Source organism: Salvelinus alpinus, chromosome 29, assembly GCF_045679555.1.
Source record: "Salvelinus alpinus chromosome 29, SLU_Salpinus.1, whole genome shotgun sequence".
NCBI classification, from domain to species: Eukaryota; Metazoa; Chordata; class Actinopteri; order Salmoniformes; family Salmonidae; genus Salvelinus; species Salvelinus alpinus.
Window position 1 is genome coordinate 43,415,864 of NC_092114.1, and position 19,645 is coordinate 43,435,508.

Here is a 19,645-nt window from a genome sequence, read left to right on the forward strand (position 1 = left end):
CCTCGATACCCAGAGGAACCAACCCGGCACCGACCGGCAGTGTGACCTCTGCGGCCACAGATGGTGCACGAGCTGGAACCCCCTCCGGTCTCCCTGCGCACCGCCCCTCCCAGCTCCATGGGTATCAGAGAAGCGGTGCGAGGGGATGGAACCAACAGACCCTGATCTGAACGTCCACGGGTAGCCAGCAGGTTATCCAGCCGGATGGACAGGTCCACCAGCTGGTCGAACGTGAGGGTGGTGTCTCTGCAGGCCAACTCCCGACGGACGTCCTCGTGAAGACTGCAACGATAATGGTCAATCAGGGCCCTGTCGTTCCATCCCGCGCCAGCAGCCAGGGTCCGAAACTCGAGGGCGAAATCATTGGCGCTGCTCGTCCCCTGCCTCAGATGGAAGAGGCGCTGTGGGTGGTCGGGCGGGTGGTTGAAGACTGCCCGGAAATGGCGGGTGAACTCCTCAAACTGGTCCAACGCCGCATCTCCCTCTCTCCACACGGCGTTGGCCCACTCCAGAGCTTTCCCGGTGAGGCACGAGACGAGGGCGGACACCCTCTCACGGCCCGAAGGAGCCGGGTGGACGGTTGCCAGGTATAAGTCCAGCTGCAATAGGAACCCCTGGCAGTTCGCAGCCGTCCCATCATATTTCTGGGGAAGGGAGAGACGAAGCCCACTGGGACCAGGAGAAGGAGGGGCGCGTGATGAAGACCCCAGTTGTGCTGGTGGAGGCGCTGGGAGAACTCCCTGTCTCTCCCAGCGGTCCATTGTCTGGACAACGCGGTCCATGACGGTGCCGAGATGGTGGAGCATTGCTGCGTGCTCCCTGACGCGCTCCTCTACCCCTATACCCGGGGTACCTGCTCCTGCTGACTCCATAAGTTTGGTCCGGAATTCTGTAAGGGGTGCGTACTGGCAGCAGAGAAGTAAGGCGCAGGAGAGCAAAAACTGATTTACAACGGCGCAGTTTAATAAATAAAACCACCATTAGCAGTACAATAATAAATGGGTAAAACCCGTCACACACCAGCATATCGTGCACAAGCATTACAAATAAACAATACCGGACAAGGACATGGGGAAAACACAACATATAAGTATGGAATTGGAACCAGGTGTGTTGGAAGACAAGACAAAACAAATGGAAAATGAAAAGTGGATCGGCGATGGCTAGAAGGCCGGTGATGCCGACCGCCGAACGCCGCCCGAACAAGGAGAGGGATCGACTTCAGCGGAAGTCGTGACAACCAGCCTAATCTCGGGAGTTGATAGGCTTGAAGTGATAAACAGCGCAATGAGTCGATAGGCTTGAAGTGATAAACAGCGCAAACGCTTGAAGCATTGCGAAGAGCTGCTGGCTAATGCACGAAAGTGCTGTTTGAATGAATGCTTACGAGCCTGCTGCTGCCTACCATCGCTCAGTCAGACTGCTCTATCAAATCATAGACGTAATTATAACATAATAACACACAGAAATACGAGCCTTTGGTCATTAATATGGTCGAATCCGGAAACTATCATTTCGAAAACAAAACATTTATTCTTTCAGTGAAATACGGAACTGTTACATATTTTATCTAACAGATGGCATCCCTAAATCTAAATATTGCTGTTACATTGTACAACCTTCAATGTTATGTCATAATTATGTACAATTCTGGCAAAGTAATTACGGTCTTTGTTAGGAATAAATGGACTTCACACAGTTTGCATCGAGCCAGGCGGCCCAACCTGCTGCATATACCCTGACTGTTTTCACAGAACGCAAGAGAAGTGACACAATTTCCCTAGTAAGAAATTAATGTTAGCAGGCAATATTAACTAAATATGCAGGTTTAAAAAATAGATACTTGTGTATTGATTTTAAAGAAATGCATTGATGTTTATGGTTAGGTACATTGGTGCAACGACAGTGCTTTTTCGCAAATGCGCTTGTTAAATCATCACCCGTTTGGCGAAGTAGGCTGTGATTCGATGAGAAATTAACAGACACCGCATCGATTATATGCAACGCAGGACACGATAAACTAGACAGGACACGATTACTAGATAAACTAGCTAGCAACTTACCTTGGCTTCTTGCTACCCTCGCGTAACAGGTAGTCAGCCTGCCACGCAGGCTCCTCGTGGAGTGCAATGTAAGGCAGGTGGTTAGAGCGTTGGACTAGTAACTGGAAGGTTGCAAAAACGAATCCCCGAGCTGACAAGGTAAAAATCTGTCGCTCTTCCCCTGAACAAGGCAGTTAACCCACCTTTCCTAGGCCGTCATTGTAAATAAGAATGTGTTCTTAACTGACTTGCATAGTTAAATAAAGGTGTAAAAAAATATATATATATTTTTTTTTAATTCGGCCAATCCAAAAATACCGATTACCGATTGTTATAAAAACTTGAAAACGGCCCTAATTAATCGGCCATTCCGATTAATCGGTCGACCTCTACTTGAGAGTGTATGTGATGTAAACAGAGAGGTCTACTTTCTTGGGGACTTGAATATTGACTGGTTTTCATCAAGCTGTCCGCTCAAGAGGAAGCTTCTTACTGTAACCGGTGCCTGTAATCTGATTCAGGTTATTAATCAACCTACCAGGGGGTTTACAAACACTACAGGAACAAGATCATCCACATGTATCGATCACATTTTTACTAATACTGTAGAACTTTGTTCTAAAGCTGTATATCCATACCCATTAGATGCAGTGATCACAATATAGTGGCTATATCCAAAGTCCCAACAGTTGGGCCTAAAAAAGTGTATAAGAGATTCTTATGTGGATGATGTAAAAAATATTTGTTGGTCTGATATGATTAAGGAAGAGCATCCAGACGCTGCACTTCATGAATTTATGAAATTTCTTCATCCAATTATTAATATACATGCACCTGTTAAGAAACGGACTGTTAAGGCTCCATGGATTGATGAGGAATTGAAAAACTATGGTTGAAAGAGATGGGGCAAAAGGAGTGGCAAATAAGTCCGGCTGCACATCTGACTGGCTTACTTAGGAGAGGTGGAAAAAGTATTGTTATCGATCAATTATGACTAACCTCCTGGCATTGACAACTTAGAAGGAAAGCTACTGAGGATGGTAGCTGACTCTATAGCCACTCCTATCTGTCATATTTTTAATCTGAGCCTAGAGGAAAGTCTTTGTCCTCAGGCCTGGAGGGAAGCCAAAGTAATTCAGCTACCTAAGAGTGGTAAAGCAGCCTTTACTGGTTCTAACAGCAGACTTATAAGCTTCCTGCCAGCTCTTAGCAAACTTTTGGAAAAAAATTGCAAAATTGTGTTTGACCAAATGCAATGCTACAGTGCCTTGCAAAAGTATTCACCCCCTTGGTGTTTTCCCTATTTTGTTGCATTACAACCTGTAATTTAAATTGATTTTTATTTGGATTGCATGTAATGGACATACACAAAATAGTCCAAATTGGTGAAGTGAAATGAAAAAAATTACTTGTTTCAAAAAACCACAACAAACCTGCCAAGAGAGGGCCGCCCACCAAAACTCATGGACCAGGCAAGGGGGGCATTAATCAGAGAGGCAACAAAGAGACCAAAGATCACCCTGAAGGAGCTGCAAAGCTCCACAGCGGAGATCGGAGTATCTGTCCATAGGACTTCTTTAAGCTGTACACTCCACAGAGCTGGGCTTTATGGAAGAGTGGCCAGAAAAAAGCCATTGCTTAAAGAAAAAAATAAGCAAACACGTTTGGTGTTCGCCAAAAGGCATGTGGGAGACTCCCCAAACATATAGAAGATGGTACTCTTGGTAAAATTGAGCTTTTTGGCCATCAAGGAAAACGCTATGTCTGGCGCAAACCCAACCTCTCATCACCCCGAGAACACCATGTTTTTCATCGTCGGGGACTGGGAAACTGGTTTGTTTCACAAGAAAAAATATTTTGCATCTTCAAAGCTGTAGGCATGTTGTGTAACTCAAATGATACAAACACCCCAAAAATCTATTTTAATTCCAGGTTGTAAGGCAAAAAATAGGAAAAATGCCAACGGGGGTGAATACTTTTGCAAGCCATTGTACCTTATACGTATAGCTTTTTATCATGAATTACTGAGTGAGTTATAGGTAGACAGTCATTCTGTCTTCTTGCATTCTTCAACCTGATGCCACTCGTGATTAGCAACAAGCACATGTTCAGTCAGGTGTTCCTATCTACAGTATCTACTGTATCATTGTTTGTTTTGGATTGTATTGTGTTGTACTGCACATGATTCATCAACTTCTCTTGCCTCTCATCCATGTTCTACAGCCCAGTCATTGACTTGTAAGCAGTGCATTGTGGGAATCTTTGGGACATCATTCTTTTCCACGAACATGGTGTGAACATGGTGTGTGACAACTCCACTCTTAACTGCTACACCAGAGAAGCATGTAAGGAAACCTGAATGATGAAGAACTGTAGGTTACGTGTCAGCCTGGTCTCATAGAATCTTTTTTTGTGTGTGTTGGAAAAAATGACCATTAAAGTCCACAACAGTTTTTAACTGATTATTTGTTCGAGATCATGAACAGTTTTTAACTGATTATTTGTTTGAGATCATGACAAAGAATGTGAAGACTGGAGATATGAAGAATGGGTGGGTAGGAAGTCAAGCTCGGATGGATCATGCTTGCATGTGAGTGGAGTTGAGCAGTCGGAAATCCCGCTTATCGCTCATGTTGGTGCTCGCGCACGGCTCTGGACATCCTTTCCAACCTGCCTTCCACCGCTCCGCTAAAAACCGGTCCTAGCTCACAGGAATAAAACTGCGACTCCAAATTCGCTCCATTCATTAAAATCACAATTTAACCAACACCTATTTATTTTTGCGACTACCTGGACCTACCATTTGGTTTTGAAGTATTGAAACCAAACCATATGGATTTGAATGAAAAGTATTTGAATAAACATGAAAACGTGAATGGAAGAAGCGCACATCATTTCAAATAAGCTAAATGTCATATTCTACAGCATATAAACACTCAAAATAGGTCAAGATCCAGACAGGGAGCCTAAGAAGGAATGGCAATGAATTATTTAGTCTATATTATTTATATTTTTGTTCAAAGCTATAGCCTACAAATAAATACAGTGTGAATCGTTTGCGAGTGCGGCGACACAATCGGCTGGTAGGGACATTAACTTTGAATTTCCTTAGAATTAAGTACAAATTAAATGAAAAATGACATATTAGTGGGTTTGAATTCATTTTTTAAATTCAATTTTAGATACACGAGTTTGGCCGGTCTGTGGCATCAGGCTCATGCGATGGTGCCTGGAGAGAAGGCTAACAGTAGAGAATAGGTATGCCTAAAGGTTTTTAGGCAAAATAACGCAATCAAAACGGAAAACTCATTGAACATGTGAATATTGGGACAAAATCAATTATCGCCTATTGTATAGATAATAGAACAAAAATGAACGTAACGTTGAAGAGATCTGATTTTTAGTAAATAAATACTTTGCTACAATGACACTCTTAGTTATCTACCCACCTGGTTTCTTTCTTTTAGCATGTGCACGTAGTAAGTAAACCATCATGCTTTCGGAATAAGTGTCTTTTCAGATTCCACAATGATTCTGGACTCTACATCACCGCACTCCCTCTCTTGCTCTTGGTTCTCATTTTTGTAAGTAACCTTGATTTAGCAAGGAAAATATTTAGGAAACTCCATGACAATAGCGAAACCAAGGGGCTATAGCAGCACACAAGTAGACTTCAAATGCATGCTGGACCGGGTATTCCCTCAGCTCATGAAGTGTGCGCTACTGGAGCAGAGAAGGCTGACGCTCCAGCTTTTGGGAATCTTGCTCTGCGCTCCAGTCAAATTGGGAATGCTCTATTCCTCGCTATGCTCCAGCTCAGCTCCACTCATACTCCGGTGGCCACTGACCTCGGATCTGTCTGAAAATATGTAAAATATTGACCAGATCCGAAATTAGGCTATATTTGAAGAAGAAAATATCCAGATGAAAATAAATATCCTCAATAACTCAGATTTGCTCAGCGAACTTGCATTTTCCCATGCCAATGATCTCGGGAATAGGCACGGCTGTATTTGAGCGAGGGAGAAGTGTTCAGGTAGACTATGTTATGACACATCCACTGGAGAAATGGGATCAGCAATATGTTGCTATTTCACAGTGGCTCCTTGATCACACCGACAGTGTATTTGCATTCTGGAACATCAGAAGTACATTGATTTCCAATGGAACGCTGCATTTGCCTTTCAGCATTGCATTGCAGAGGCAATGTTGAATTTTTTTTGTACACATATCCAGATGATGCTGAGTACCATTTTGCTCTAACACTATTGGTGTGGGCAGGGGCGAAAATCTGATATCAACCTTGGAGGGGACAATTACATTAAATTTTCTCAGGAGCAATTCCTGAGGGGGACACCAAAAGTAGTGCTGTAACACATAGACTATGTTGTAATATGTTAAATGTATATTGAGGGACCATAATCACTACTACTGGATAATTGTTAGGTACAGTAGTTAACTGAAGGGTTGTCCCAACTTGTTTAAATCATTATAATACTACTAATAATAATAGTTATAGCAATGTTCCTTATCAGTGCAGTGTTCCTCTCTCTTGAAACGTCAACACTCTGTTTGCAAGAGTTTGCGGTTCTATAAATTGTGGGTGTGGCTGATATGGTTTTGTGTCATCACTGAGGTAACTGGACGATGCTGTGCCACTGTCCCCTATACTGGTGCTGCTGGCAACAAGGGTGACACCTGGTCCTGCCGTGGCTGTGACACTGTCCTCTGAAGTCTCTCTCCCTGGCTCTTTCCCTTTCACCACCCTCACTGACTCACAGTCTGTCTCCTAGAAAAGAAATAAGGTGTTTGCTGTACTCCTAACTACCGGTACCCAAAACTACACAATTAATCACAACAGCAATAGCATTGCCTTAAACAAATCTTGGTTCAGTCACCAGTTTAAATTGAGAGTGGGGGTATTCATGGCATTTTCCAATTATGTCCCTATTTTACAAGTCAAAAAAATTGAGAACCTTTCATAATGTTGCCAAACAAAGACTCAACAAACTTACCTGAGACTCCCTGTCTCTGCCAGTCTGTCCCTGCATATCTGTCCCCAGCTCTGCTGTCTGTGTGCCATCTGTTGCCTGCTCTGCCTAATGACATCATTGTGAAACATTTCCATTAGCATTTCACTTCTTTCTTATGAACATTTTACCAACTGGTCTTTGAGATATTAGGCTACTAGAGTTCTTACTTTGCGTTTTGGTGTACTGAAAAATACTCTGATGTCCGTCTTTTTACTTTTTTCTGACATTTTTCTACCTGGCTGGCTGGCTGACCGGTCTAGCTGCACACACATTTACACAACACATGCTGCAACGTTTTGAAATTTTAACATAGTGTTTCATATTGGCAGGCTTCCAACAATAGCTGAATTTGCAAAGCTAGCGAGCACCAATTCCGTTTCTGTGGTGTTTGCTATAATCTTTGCTACCTGGTTAAAGGTGAAAAAAATAAAAAATTCACTAGTGACAATTTAGCTTTTGCAACGAGACCATTAAATATATTAAAGACAATGGTATAAGAGAGTGTAGTTCTGTTCAGTTTGGACTTCAGTTTATCGCTAACCTTATCACAGGGACTTTGAAGCACTACAGCTGCATGCTAATCTTGGAATAAACTGACGATAGCAAATATTCCATCTTTGACGACGCCACATAAATGGAATAGGTACTAGCTAGCTTGATAGTTAATGTTTGCTTTAGTTTGCGCGCTAGCTCTGCAAATTCAGCTAGTGTGTGAACCCTGCAACATAAAAAAAATATATGCATTGCTAAAGCGCGATTGACTGGATTAACCTCACGTCAGTTACGTACACTGAGTGCCTTTCTGACAGTAGATACGAGCCCTCTATTACCTTGCCAGCTAAAGAACTGGCAGTGGATCAAACCATTGTGAGGCAAAGGGCGGGGGGGTCGCAATCTTGTGAAACTTAAAGACGCGCTATTAAGTGTCTATAATCAGCACAAGTGCTTTCATTGCGTATTATTAATATTATTGAAATTACATAGTTATGTTTACAGTGATATATTGGGGGGGACAAATCATATTTTTCCCAGGATGGGGGGGTCGTGTCCCCCCCGTCCCCCCTGGGATTTCCGCCTATGGGTGTGGGTAACCACCAGATTTTTGGTCCTTAAATACATTTTTGTTAACAAACTTCAAGCAGGTTGGAGAATACTGGAGTTCCAGTGAAGAGATTGCTTTTCAGTTAACCTAAATTAAATTGCCAGAGAATTCCGTTTTCATTTCTCTACCATAAGTCGCCTGCAACCTCGTTTTAGAGAATTTCGCAGTACGTCCAACCGGCCTCACAACCGCAGACCGTAACCACGCCAGCACAGGACATCCACATCCGGTTCTTCACCTGCGGGACCGTTTGAGACCAGCCACACGGACAGCTGATGAAACTGAGGAGTATTTCTGTCTGTAATAAATCCCTTTTGTGGGGAAAACTCATTCTGATTGGCTGGGACTGGCACCTCAGTGGGTGGGCCTATGCCCTCCCAGGCCCACCCATGGCTGTGCCCCTGCCAAGGCATGTGAAATCCATAGAATTGACTGATTTCCTTATATGAAATGTAACTCAGTAAAATCTTAGAAATTGATAATTGTTGCATTTATATTTTTGTTCGGTATATTTACGGATAGTCAGGGGCACACTCCAACACTCAGACATAATTTACAAAAAAAACATTTGTGTTTCGTGAGTCCGCCAGATCAGAGGCCTGTAGGAAAGACCAGGGATGTTGTCTTGATTTAGTGTGTGAATTGGACTATTTTCCTGTCCTGCTAAGCATTCAAAATGTAATGCATACTTTTGGGTGTCAGGGAAAATTAATGGAGTAAAAAGTACATTGTTTTCTTTTCAGGAGTGTATTGAATTAAAAGTCAAAGTCAAAAATATAAATTGTAAATTAAAGTACAGATACCCCCAAAAAACTACTTAAATAGTACTTTCAAGTATTTGTTCTTAAATACTTTACCACACTGCCTACTATCAGACGTCACCAAATGGGAACTTTTATAGGACAACACTCCACTAAAAGTGCTTTTCAGTCCAAGAATAGGTTCACTCTGGGTGTATGGTTGTGCAATCAACAATTTAAAGTAGTCAAAATAGAGTCCGTCAATTCATTAATTAAACTGACAGGTATTAACCTAATATTTATGTGGCCTTGCAACTCTTATTTCTGTGCTGGACTGAACAAAGAAAGGAAAAAACAAACAAATGATGTGTATGTTTGTACATATAGTGTCATGAAGGACAGCAATCTTATTTGTTTCTCTCCTCTTTCTTCTCTCTCCTCGTTGCTCTCTGTCTCTCCATCTTTCTCTCATTCCATCTCACAGCAGAGTCCCTGAAGTGCAACACATGTACTGTGGGGTTGTCCAGCCTTTGTTTTATTGGTTCAACTGCAGTATGTAGCACCTCCGAGCCCAACTGCTTCACCGAACAAGCAGGTACTGACCCTGTGTTTTCGTACAAGTAGAACGCTACAATAAAAATAGCTCATTGAGTTACTGTGTAATTCCAAAGTTATAACTGTGTAATTCCTAGGTTATTACTGTGTAATTCTTAGACAATTATTGTGTCATTCCCATTTCACAATGTAATTTCTGTTAATATCTAGTCATTTTTGTACTGTAAAATAAAGAGCTACCCAAACAAAAACGACCTGTAATTACGATTGTTCTTCCTTCTTCCAGAGTTCAACGTCACTAAATTCCTGAATCTCAAGCGCAAGGGTTGCATGGCCACATCTTTGTGCAACACCACATCCATTGGTACCATCCTGACAGCCGACTACACCATCTCAAGGACCTGCTGCAACACCACCGACCAGTGCAATGGGGCCGTAGCCATCCAACTCCCTCTCACTGTGGCCCTTGGTGCCGCCCTGGTGGCCATCTGGAGCACTTTTTCTTAAACAAACCCTTCACAATAAGGGGACCTCCTCCATCGGCTTCCATTGAAGTGTGTTGTAGTTCTTAAAAAACACAATATACTGAAACTGGTTTTATTCTGGGAAAGACTGCAATGTTTATTCAGGCTATTTTCCCTCAACTTTAGTTCCAAGTACCAACTCAAACTGATTTTACCTCTAGGCTAAGCAACATCCTACTACAGCATCGTAATGTACAGTTCAATCAATGTCACTGTATTTATATTGGGAACTTATCTGTGTGACATAAGTACTTTTTAATGGCATAAATTCTCACTCATGTCACTATCAATTATCATTATCTAGCAAGTTTTTATTTTCCCCATTGAGTATGTTACCCTCTGTACTCTTTTATAAAGATAACATTTCTATGTATTCTATGTACAATAAATAAACATACTACACTTAAAAATATATCTACTACTACGAGACACTACATTATGTGTGTGTGTGTGAAATGGTTGAACAAATAATAAAATAAAGACTAAACAAATTTAACTCATTCCAATCTGACATAAATACTGTCTGCATTCCTTCCTCTTCTTTTCCGACTAACGTCCTCTTAGCACCCTCATGGAAGACGATAAAACTTGTTACACTTCATTATAGTAGCCTATAATCAAGTCTCCTATCATGTACCACCCACTTAGCAGGAAACTGGAATTTCCCACATATATTTATTAGTGATCTTTCCTCAGCATGCTCTAAGTCAGTGGTTCCCAAAATGTAGAACAGCAGGCCTCACGCCCGAAAAAAATTACAAAAAAAATGGGATTGACCCCACGGCTGGAAGGGGGGCCCTGCTCGAAGTGAGCACTTTTTGAGAAAACTCATTCATTAGGGATTAAGCCTACGACTCCTATTGAAAACAACAAACACTACCCTCCTACAAGAAGATGAAGACTAATATTTTGATAGGGCTTTCTGTCCTGGTGGTCTTCATAGCAGTGGGTAAGTCCTATCAGATAATGACGTTTGAAACGCTACTTGCGCGCACCCTGCTAAACTAGCTAGCCATTTCACATCGGTTACACCAGTGCAAGGGGTGCGTACTGGCGGCAGCGAAGTCAGGCGCAGGAGAGCAAAAACTGATTTACAACGGCGCAGTCTAATAAATAAAACCACCGTTAGCAGTACAATAATAAATGGGTAAAACCCGTCACACACCAGCATTTTGTGCACAAGCATTACAAATAAACAATACCGGACAAGGACATGGGGAAAACAGAGGGTTAAATACACAACATATAATTATGGAATTGGAACCAGGTGTGTGGGAAGACAAGACAAAACAAATGGAAAATGAAAAGTGGATCGGCGATGGCTAGAAGGCCGGTGACGCCGACCGCCGAACGTTGCCCGAACAAGGAGAGGGACCGACTTCGGCGGAAGTTGTGACAGTACCCCCCCCTTGACATGCGGCTCCAGCAGCGCGCCGACACTGGCCTCGGGGACGACCCGGAGGGCAAGGCGCAGGGCGATCCGGACAAAGACGGTGGAACTCCTGCAGCATAGAAGGGTCCAACACGTCCTCGACTGGCACCCAGCACCTTTCCTCCGGACCGTACCCCTCCCACTCCACGAGATACTGAAGGCCCCTCGCCCGACTCAAATCCAGTATGGAGCGAACGGAGTACGCCAGGAACCCCTCAATGTCCAGAGGGGGCGGAGGAACCTCCCGCACCTCAGACTCCTGGAGCGGACCAGCCACCACCGGCCTGAGCAGAGACACATGGAACGAGGGGTTAATACGGTAATCGGGTGGAAGCTGTAACCTATAACAAACCTCGTTCACTCTCCTCAGGACTTTGAATGGCCCCACAAACCGCGGACCCAGCTTCCGGCAGGGCAGGCAGAGGGGCAGGTTTCGGGTCGAGAGCCAGACCCGGCCTCACTGCGGTGGCGATCTGCGTTCTCCTTTTGTCGCAGCACGGCCCGCTGAAGGTGAACACGGACAACTTCCCATGTCTCCTCCGCGCGCCTGAACCAGTCGTCCACCGCAGGAACCTCGGTCTGACCCTGATGCCAAGGCACCAGAACCGGCTGGTACCCCAGTACACACTGGAACAGAGAGAAGTTAGTGGAGGAGTGGCGAAGCGAGAGGGCATGAACGCCGCCCACTCCCCCGGGCCGGTCCTGGCAATAGGACCGCAGAAACCTGCCTACATGCTGATTTACTCTCTCCACCTGCCCATTACTCTCGGGGTGAAACCCTGAAGTAAGGCTGATCGAGACCCCCAGACGTTCCATGAATGCCTTCCAGACCCTAGACGTGAACTGGGGACCTCGATCAGACACTATATCCTCAGGCACCCCGTAGTGCCGGAAGACGTGCGTAAACAAGGCCTCCGCAGTCTGTAGGGCCGTAGGGAGACCGGGCAGAGGGAGGAGACGACAGGACTTAGAGAACCGATCCACAACGACCAGGATCGCGGTGTTACCCTGTGAGGGGGAAAGATCAGTAAGAAAATCCACCAACAGGTGCGACCAAGGCCACTGTGGAACGGGTAAGGGGTGTAACTTCCATCTGGGCAGGTGCCTAGGAGCCTTACACTGGGCGCACACCGAGCAGGAGAAAACATAAACCCTCACGTCCTTAGCCAAGGTAGGCCACCAGTACCTCCCGCTCAAACAACGCACTGTCCGACCGATCCCAGGATGACCAGAGGAGGGTGATGTGTGGGCCCAATAGATCAACCGGTCACGAATAGCAGACAGGACGTACAGACGCCCAGCGGGACACTGGACGGGAGCGGGTTCTGCACGTAACACCTGCTCAATGTCCGTGTCCAGCTCCCACACTACCGGCGCCCCCAGGCAGATGGCGGAAATATAGGAGTGGGATCCATGTACCGCTCCTCTGTGTCATACAGCCGGGACAATGCGTCTGCCTTAGCGTTCTGGGAGCCTGGTCTGTAGGAAAGGGTGAACACAAAACGGGTGAAAAACATGGCCCACCTTGCCTGGCGAGGGTTCAGTCTCCTCGCTGCCCGGATGTACTCCAGCTGCGGTGGTCAGTCCAGATGAGAAAAGGGTGTTTAGCCCCCTCAAGCCAATGTCTCCACGCCGTCAAAGCCTTGACGACAGCCAACAGCTCCCGGTCCCCCACATCATAGTTTCGCTACGCCGGGCTGAGCTTCTTCGAGAAGAAGGCACAGGGGCGGAGCTTCGGAGGCGTACCCGAGCGCTGAGAGAGCACGGCTCCTATCCCAGCCTCGGACTCGTCCACCTCCACTATGAACACCAAAGAGGGATCCGGATGGGCCAGCACGAGAGCCAAGGTAAACAGAGCCCTCAGGTGACTAAAAGCCCTGTCCGCCTCAGCTGACCACTGCAAACGCACCGGGCCCCCTTCAGCAGTGATGTAATGGGAGCCGCTACCTGACCAAAACCCCAGATACACCTCCGGTAGTAGTTGGCAAACCCTAAGAACCGCTGCACCTCCTTTACTGTGGTGGGAGTCGGCCAATTACGGACGGCTGAAATGCGGTCACTCTCCATCTCCACCCCTGAGGTGGAAATGTGATACCCTAGGAAGGAGAAGGACTGTTGGAAGAACAGGCATTTCTCAGCCTTGACGTACAGGTCATGCTCCAACAGGTGACCAAGCTCCATGGGCACCAGGGACACATGCTCGGCGCGTGTAGCGGAGTATATCAGAATGTCATCAATATACACCACTACACCCTGCCTGTGCAGGTCCCTGAAAATCTTGTCTACAAAGGCTTGGAAGACTGATGGCGCATTCATCAACCCGTACGGCATGACGAGATACTCATAGTGCCCTGAGGTGGTACTGAAAGCCGTCTTCCACTCGTCTCCCTCCCGGATACACACCAGGTTGTAAGCGCTCCTGAGATCTAGTTTGGGGAAGAAGCGCGCCCCGTGCATTGATTCAATCGCTGTGGCTATGAGCGGTAGTGGGTAACTATACCTCACAGTGATCTGGTTCAGACTCCGATAGTCAATACACGGGCGCAGACCTCGCTCCTTCTTCTTCACAAAAAAGAAACTGGAGGAGGCGGGTGAAGTGGAGGACCGAATATACCCCTGACGCAGGGATTCGGAGACATATCGTTCCATAGCCTCCGTCTCCACCTGTGAGAGGGGATACACGTGACTCCTGGGAAGTGCAGCATCTACCAGGAGATCTATCGCACAATCGCCCTGTCGATAAGGTGGTAATTGAGTCGCCTTCTTTTTGGAGAAGGCGAGAGCCAAATCGACATATTCAGGGAGGAATGCGTACGGTGGAGACACCTCCCCGAGCACTCTTGCGACCACCCCGTGAGAGCCCTCTGTGGCCAAGTGATAAGAGAATTTTGTTCTCAGGTTCATAACCCGATTTATTATATTACTCAGTCTGCAAACCAGAATTTGTAAGATCCTGGTCGAATGAAACAGACGGAGGCCCAGCTAAAATAGTCAAAAAGGTTTATTCACGGGAACGTTCTAAAGTCAAGAATACAAAACAATAAATTTTATACTGACTTCTCACCCCCACACACATTCACACAACCATACGCACACACATACACACACACAATCATACGCACACACATGTCCTGCTACCCAGCCGACAGAGATTAGTGACCTTGTCCTTGAGACGTACTCCCCGTTCTCTCCCAAATCTCTAGTGAGGTCGGCACCAAGCTCAGACAGTCTGTGTTTAAAATACCATAAAGACATATTGTCTTTACCCTAATTCTGACTAGGACTACACATTTATTGATTATGATTTTATACATTCTAATCAATTCCATACAATTATATGTTTCAGGGCGGAATATTCTAATCATTCAATTAACAGATCATTCTCAACTAACACCAAGAAGCAGTGGGGTCATGACAAACTAACCAGGGTAGACCTAGCACCACGGGAAACGCAGGAGAGTCAATAAGGAAGAGACTGATTCTCTCTGTGTGACCCCCCTGCGTCACCATGCCCAGAGGAGCGGTGGCCTCCCTAATCAACCCTGACCCTAATGGTCGACTATCTAAGGCGTGAACGGGAAGGGCACAGCCACGGGAACAATGGGGATCCCTAAACTATGGGCAAACGATTTATCTATAAAATTCCCAGCCGCACCTGAATCGACAAGCGCCTTATGCTGGGAATGCGGGGAAAACTCAGGGAAAGTGACATACACAAACATATGTGCAACAGAGGGCTCTGGGTGAGAATAGTACCGGCTCACCTGGGGTGGCGCCAGAGTGCCCTGCCTGCTGCCTCGATACCCAGAGGAACCAACCCGGCACCGACCGGCAGTGTGACCTCTGCGGCCACAGATGGTGCACGAGCTGGAACCCCCTCCGGTCTCCCTGCGCACCGCCCCTCCCAGCTCCATGGGTATCAGAGAAGCGGTGCGAGGGGATGGAACCAACAGACCCTGATCTGAACGTCCACGGGTAGCCAGCAGGTTATCCAGCCGGATGGACAGGTCCACCAGCTGGTCGAACGTGAGGGTGGTGTCTCTGCAGGCCAACTCCCGACGGACGTCCTCGTGAAGACTGCAACGATAATGGTCAATCAGGGCCCTGTCGTTCCATCCCGCGCCAGCAGCCAGGGTCCGAAACTCGAGGGCGAAATCATTGGCGCTGCTCGTCCCCTGCCTCAGATGGAAGAGGCGCTGTGGGTGGTCGGGCGGGTGGTTGAAGACTGCCCGGAAATGGCGGGTGAACTCCTCAAACTGGTCCAACGCCGCATCTCCCTCTCTCCACACGGCGTTGGCCCACTCCAGAGCTTTCCCGGTGAGGCACGAGACGAGGGCGGACACCCTCTCACGGCCCGAAGGAGCCGGGTGGACGGTTGCCAGGTATAAGTCCAGCTGCAATAGGAACCCCTGGCAGTTCGCAGCCGTCCCATCATATTTCTGGGGAAGGGAGAGACGAAGCCCACTGGGACCAGGAGAAGGAGGGGCGCGTGATGAAGACCCCAGTTGTGCTGGTGGAGGCGCTGGGAGAACTCCCTGTCTCTCCCAGCGGTCCATTGTCTGGACAACGCGGTCCATGGCGGTGCCGAGATGGTGGAGCATTGCTGCGTGCTCCCTGACGCGCTCCTCTACCCCTATACCCGGGGTACCTGCTCCTGCTGACTCCATAAGTTTGGTCCGGAATTCTGTAAGGGGTGCGTACTGGCAGCAGAGAAGTAAGGCGCAGGAGAGCAAAAACTGATTTACAACGGCGCAGTTTAATAAATAAAACCACCATTAGCAGTACAATAATAAATGGGTAAAACCCGTCACACACCAGCATATCGTGCACAAGCATTACAAATAAACAATACCGGACAAGGACATGGGGAAAACACAACATATAAGTATGGAATTGGAACCAGGTGTGTTGGAAGACAAGACAAAACAAATGGAAAATGAAAAGTGGATCGGCGATGGCTAGAAGGCCGGTGATGCCGACCGCCGAACGCCGCCCGAACAAGGAGAGGGATCGACTTCGGCGGAAGTCGTGACAACCAGCCTAATCTCGGGAGTTGATAGGCTTGAAGTGATAAACAGCGCAATGAGTTGATAGGCTTGAAGTGATAAACAGCGCAAACGCTTGAAGCATTGCGAAGAGCTGCTGGCTAATGCACGAAAGTGCTGTTTGAATGAATGCTTACGAGCCTGCTGCTGCCTACCATCGCTCAGTCAGACTGCTCTATCAAATCATAGACGTAATTATAACATAATAACACACAGAAATACGAGCCTTTGGTCATTAATATGGTCGAATCCGGAAACTATCATTTCGAAAACAAAACATTTATTCTTTCAGTGAAATACGGAACTGTTACATATTTTATCTAACAGATGGCATCCCTAAATCTAAATATTGCTGTTACATTGTACAACCTTCAATGTTATGTCATAATTATGTACAATTCTGGCAAAGTAATTACGGTCTTTGTTAGGAATAAATGGACTTCACACAGTTTGCATCGAGCCAGGCGGCCCAACCTGCTGCATATACCCTGACTGTTTTCACAGAACGCAAGAGAAGTGACACAATTTCCCTAGTAAGAAATTAATGTTAGCAGGCAATATTAACTAAATATGCAGGTTTAAAAAATAGATACTTGTGTATTGATTTTAAAGAAATGCATTGATGTTTATGGTTAGGTACATTGGTGCAACGACAGTGCTTTTTCGCAAATGCGCTTGTTAAATCATCACCCGTTTGGCGAAGTAGGCTGTGATTCGATGAGAAATTAACAGACACCGCATCGATTATATGCAACGCAGGACACGATAAACTAGACAGGACACGATTACTAGATAAACTAGCTAGCAACTTACCTTGGCTTCTTGCTACCCTCGCGTAACAGGTAGTCAGCCTGCCACGCAGGCTCCTCGTGGAGTGCAATGTAAGGCAGGTGGTTAGAGCGTTGGACTAGTAACTGGAAGGTTGCAAAAACGAATCCCCGAGCTGACAAGGTAAAAATCTGTCGCTCTTCCCCTGAACAAGGCAGTTAACCCACCTTTCCTAGGCCGTCATTGTAAATAAGAATGTGTTCTTAACTGACTTGCATAGTTAAATAAAGGTGTAAAAAAATATATATATATTTTTTTTTAATTCGGCCAATCCAAAAATACCGATTACCGATTGTTATAAAAACTTGAAAACGGCCCTAATTAATCGGCCATTCCGATTAATCGGTCGACCTCTACTTGAGAGTGTATGTGATGTAAACAGAGAGGTCTACTTTCTTGGGGACTTGAATATTGACTGGTTTTCATCAAGCTGTCCGCTCAAGAGGAAGCTTCTTACTGTAACCGGTGCCTGTAATCTGATTCAGGTTATTAATCAACCTACCAGGGGGTTTACAAACACTACAGGAACAAGATCATCCACATGTATCGATCACATTTTTACTAATACTGTAGAACTTTGTTCTAAAGCTGTATATCCATACCCATTAGATGCAGTGATCACAATATAGTGGCTATATCCAAAGTCCCAACAGTTGGGCCTAAAAAAGTGTATAAGAGATTCTTATGTGGATGATGTAAAAAATATTTGTTGGTCTGATATGATTAAGGAAGAGCATCCAGACGCTGCACTTCATGAATTTATGAAATTTCTTCATCCAATTATTAATATACATGCACCTGTTAAGAAACGGACTGTTAAGGCTCCATGGATTGATGAGGAATTGAAAAACTATGGTTGAAAGAGATGGGGCAAAAGGAGTGGCAAATAAGTCCGGCTGCACATCTGACTGGCTTACTTAGGAGAGGTGGAAAAAGTATTGTTATCGATCAATTATGACTAACCTCCTGGCATTGACAACTTAGAAGGAAAGCTACTGAGGATGGTAGCTGACTCTATAGCCACTCCTATCTGTCATATTTTTAATCTGAGCCTAGAGGAAAGTCTTTGTCCTCAGGCCTGGAGGGAAGCCAAAGTAATTCAGCTACCTAAGAGTGGTAAAGCAGCCTTTACTGGTTCTAACAGCAGACTTATAAGCTTCCTGCCAGCTCTTAGCAAACTTTTGGAAAAAAATTGCAAAATTGTGTTTGACCAAATGCAATGCTACAGTGCCTTGCAAAAGTATTCACCCCCTTGGTGTTTTCCCTATTTTGTTGCATTACAACCTGTAATTTAAATAGATTTTTATTTGGATTGCATGTAATGGACATACACAAAATAGTCCAAATTGGTGAAGTGAAATGAAAAAAATTACTTGTTTCAAAAAACCACAACAAACCTGCCAAGAGAGGGCCGCCCACCAAAACTCATGGACCAGGCAAGGGGGGCATTAATCAGAGAGGCAACAAAGAGACCAAAGATCACCCTGAAGGAGCTGCAAAGCTCCACAGCGGAGATCGGAGTATCTGTCCATAGGACTTCTTTAAGCTGTACACTCCACAGAGCTGGGCTTTATGGAAGAGTGGCCAGAAAAAAGCCATTGCTTAAAGAAAAAAATAAGCAAACACGTTTGGTGTTCGCCAAAAGGCATGTGGGAGACTCCCCAAACATATAGAAGATGGTACTCTTGGTAAAATTGAGCTTTTTGGCCATCAAGGAAAACGCTATGTCTGGCGCAAACCCAACCTCTCATCACCCCGAGAACACCATGTTTTTCATCGTCGGGGACTGGGAAACTGGTTTGTTTCACAAGAAAAAATATTTTGCATCTTCAAAGCTGTAGGCATGTTGTGTAACTCAAATGATACAAACACCCCAAAAATCTATTTTAATTCCAGGTTGTAAGGCAAAAAATAGGAAAAATGCCAACGGGGGTGAATACTTTTGCAAGCCATTGTACCTTATACGTATAGCTTTTTATCATGAATTACTGAGTGAGTTATAGGTAGACAGTCATTCTGTCTTCTTGCATTCTTCAACCTGATGCCACTCGTGATTAGCAACAAGCACATGTTCAGTCAGGTGTTCCTATCTACAGTATCTACTGTATCATTGTTTGTTTTGGATTGTATTGTGTTGTACTGCACATGATTCATCAACTTCTCTTGCCTCTCATCCATGTTCTACAGCCCAGTCATTGACTTGTAAGCAGTGCATTGTGGGAATCTTTGGGACATCATTCTTTTCCACGAACATGGTGTGAACATGGTGTGTGACAACTCCACTCTTAACTGCTACACCAGAGAAGCATGTAAGGAAACCTGAATGATGAAGAACTGTAGGTTA

General features: G+C 45.4%; 2 long non-coding RNA genes across 3 annotated transcripts; one reads left to right on the top strand and one right to left on the bottom strand.

Annotated features, from left to right (window-relative positions):
• Positions 1-6,326: 6,326 nt before the first annotated feature.
• On the bottom strand, positions 6,327-7,889 carry LOC139558785 (uncharacterized). Of its 2 annotated transcripts, none has more exons than XR_011671645.1 (4): positions 7,847-7,889; positions 7,243-7,335; positions 7,058-7,141; positions 6,327-6,831 (listed from the first exon to the last, which is right to left on the bottom strand). It is a non-coding gene; the product is annotated as an uncharacterized lncRNA (long non-coding RNA). The 2 variants fall into 2 exon arrangements; XR_011671644.1 differs by lacking the exon at positions 7,847-7,889 and adding an exon at positions 7,617-7,796.
• Positions 7,890-7,978: 89 nt separating this feature from the next.
• Positions 7,979-10,496, top strand: LOC139558784 (uncharacterized). The gene is made up of 2 exons (XR_011671643.1): positions 7,979-9,512; positions 9,759-10,496. It is a non-coding gene; the product is annotated as an uncharacterized lncRNA (long non-coding RNA).
• Positions 10,497-19,645: the final 9,149 nt, after the last annotated feature.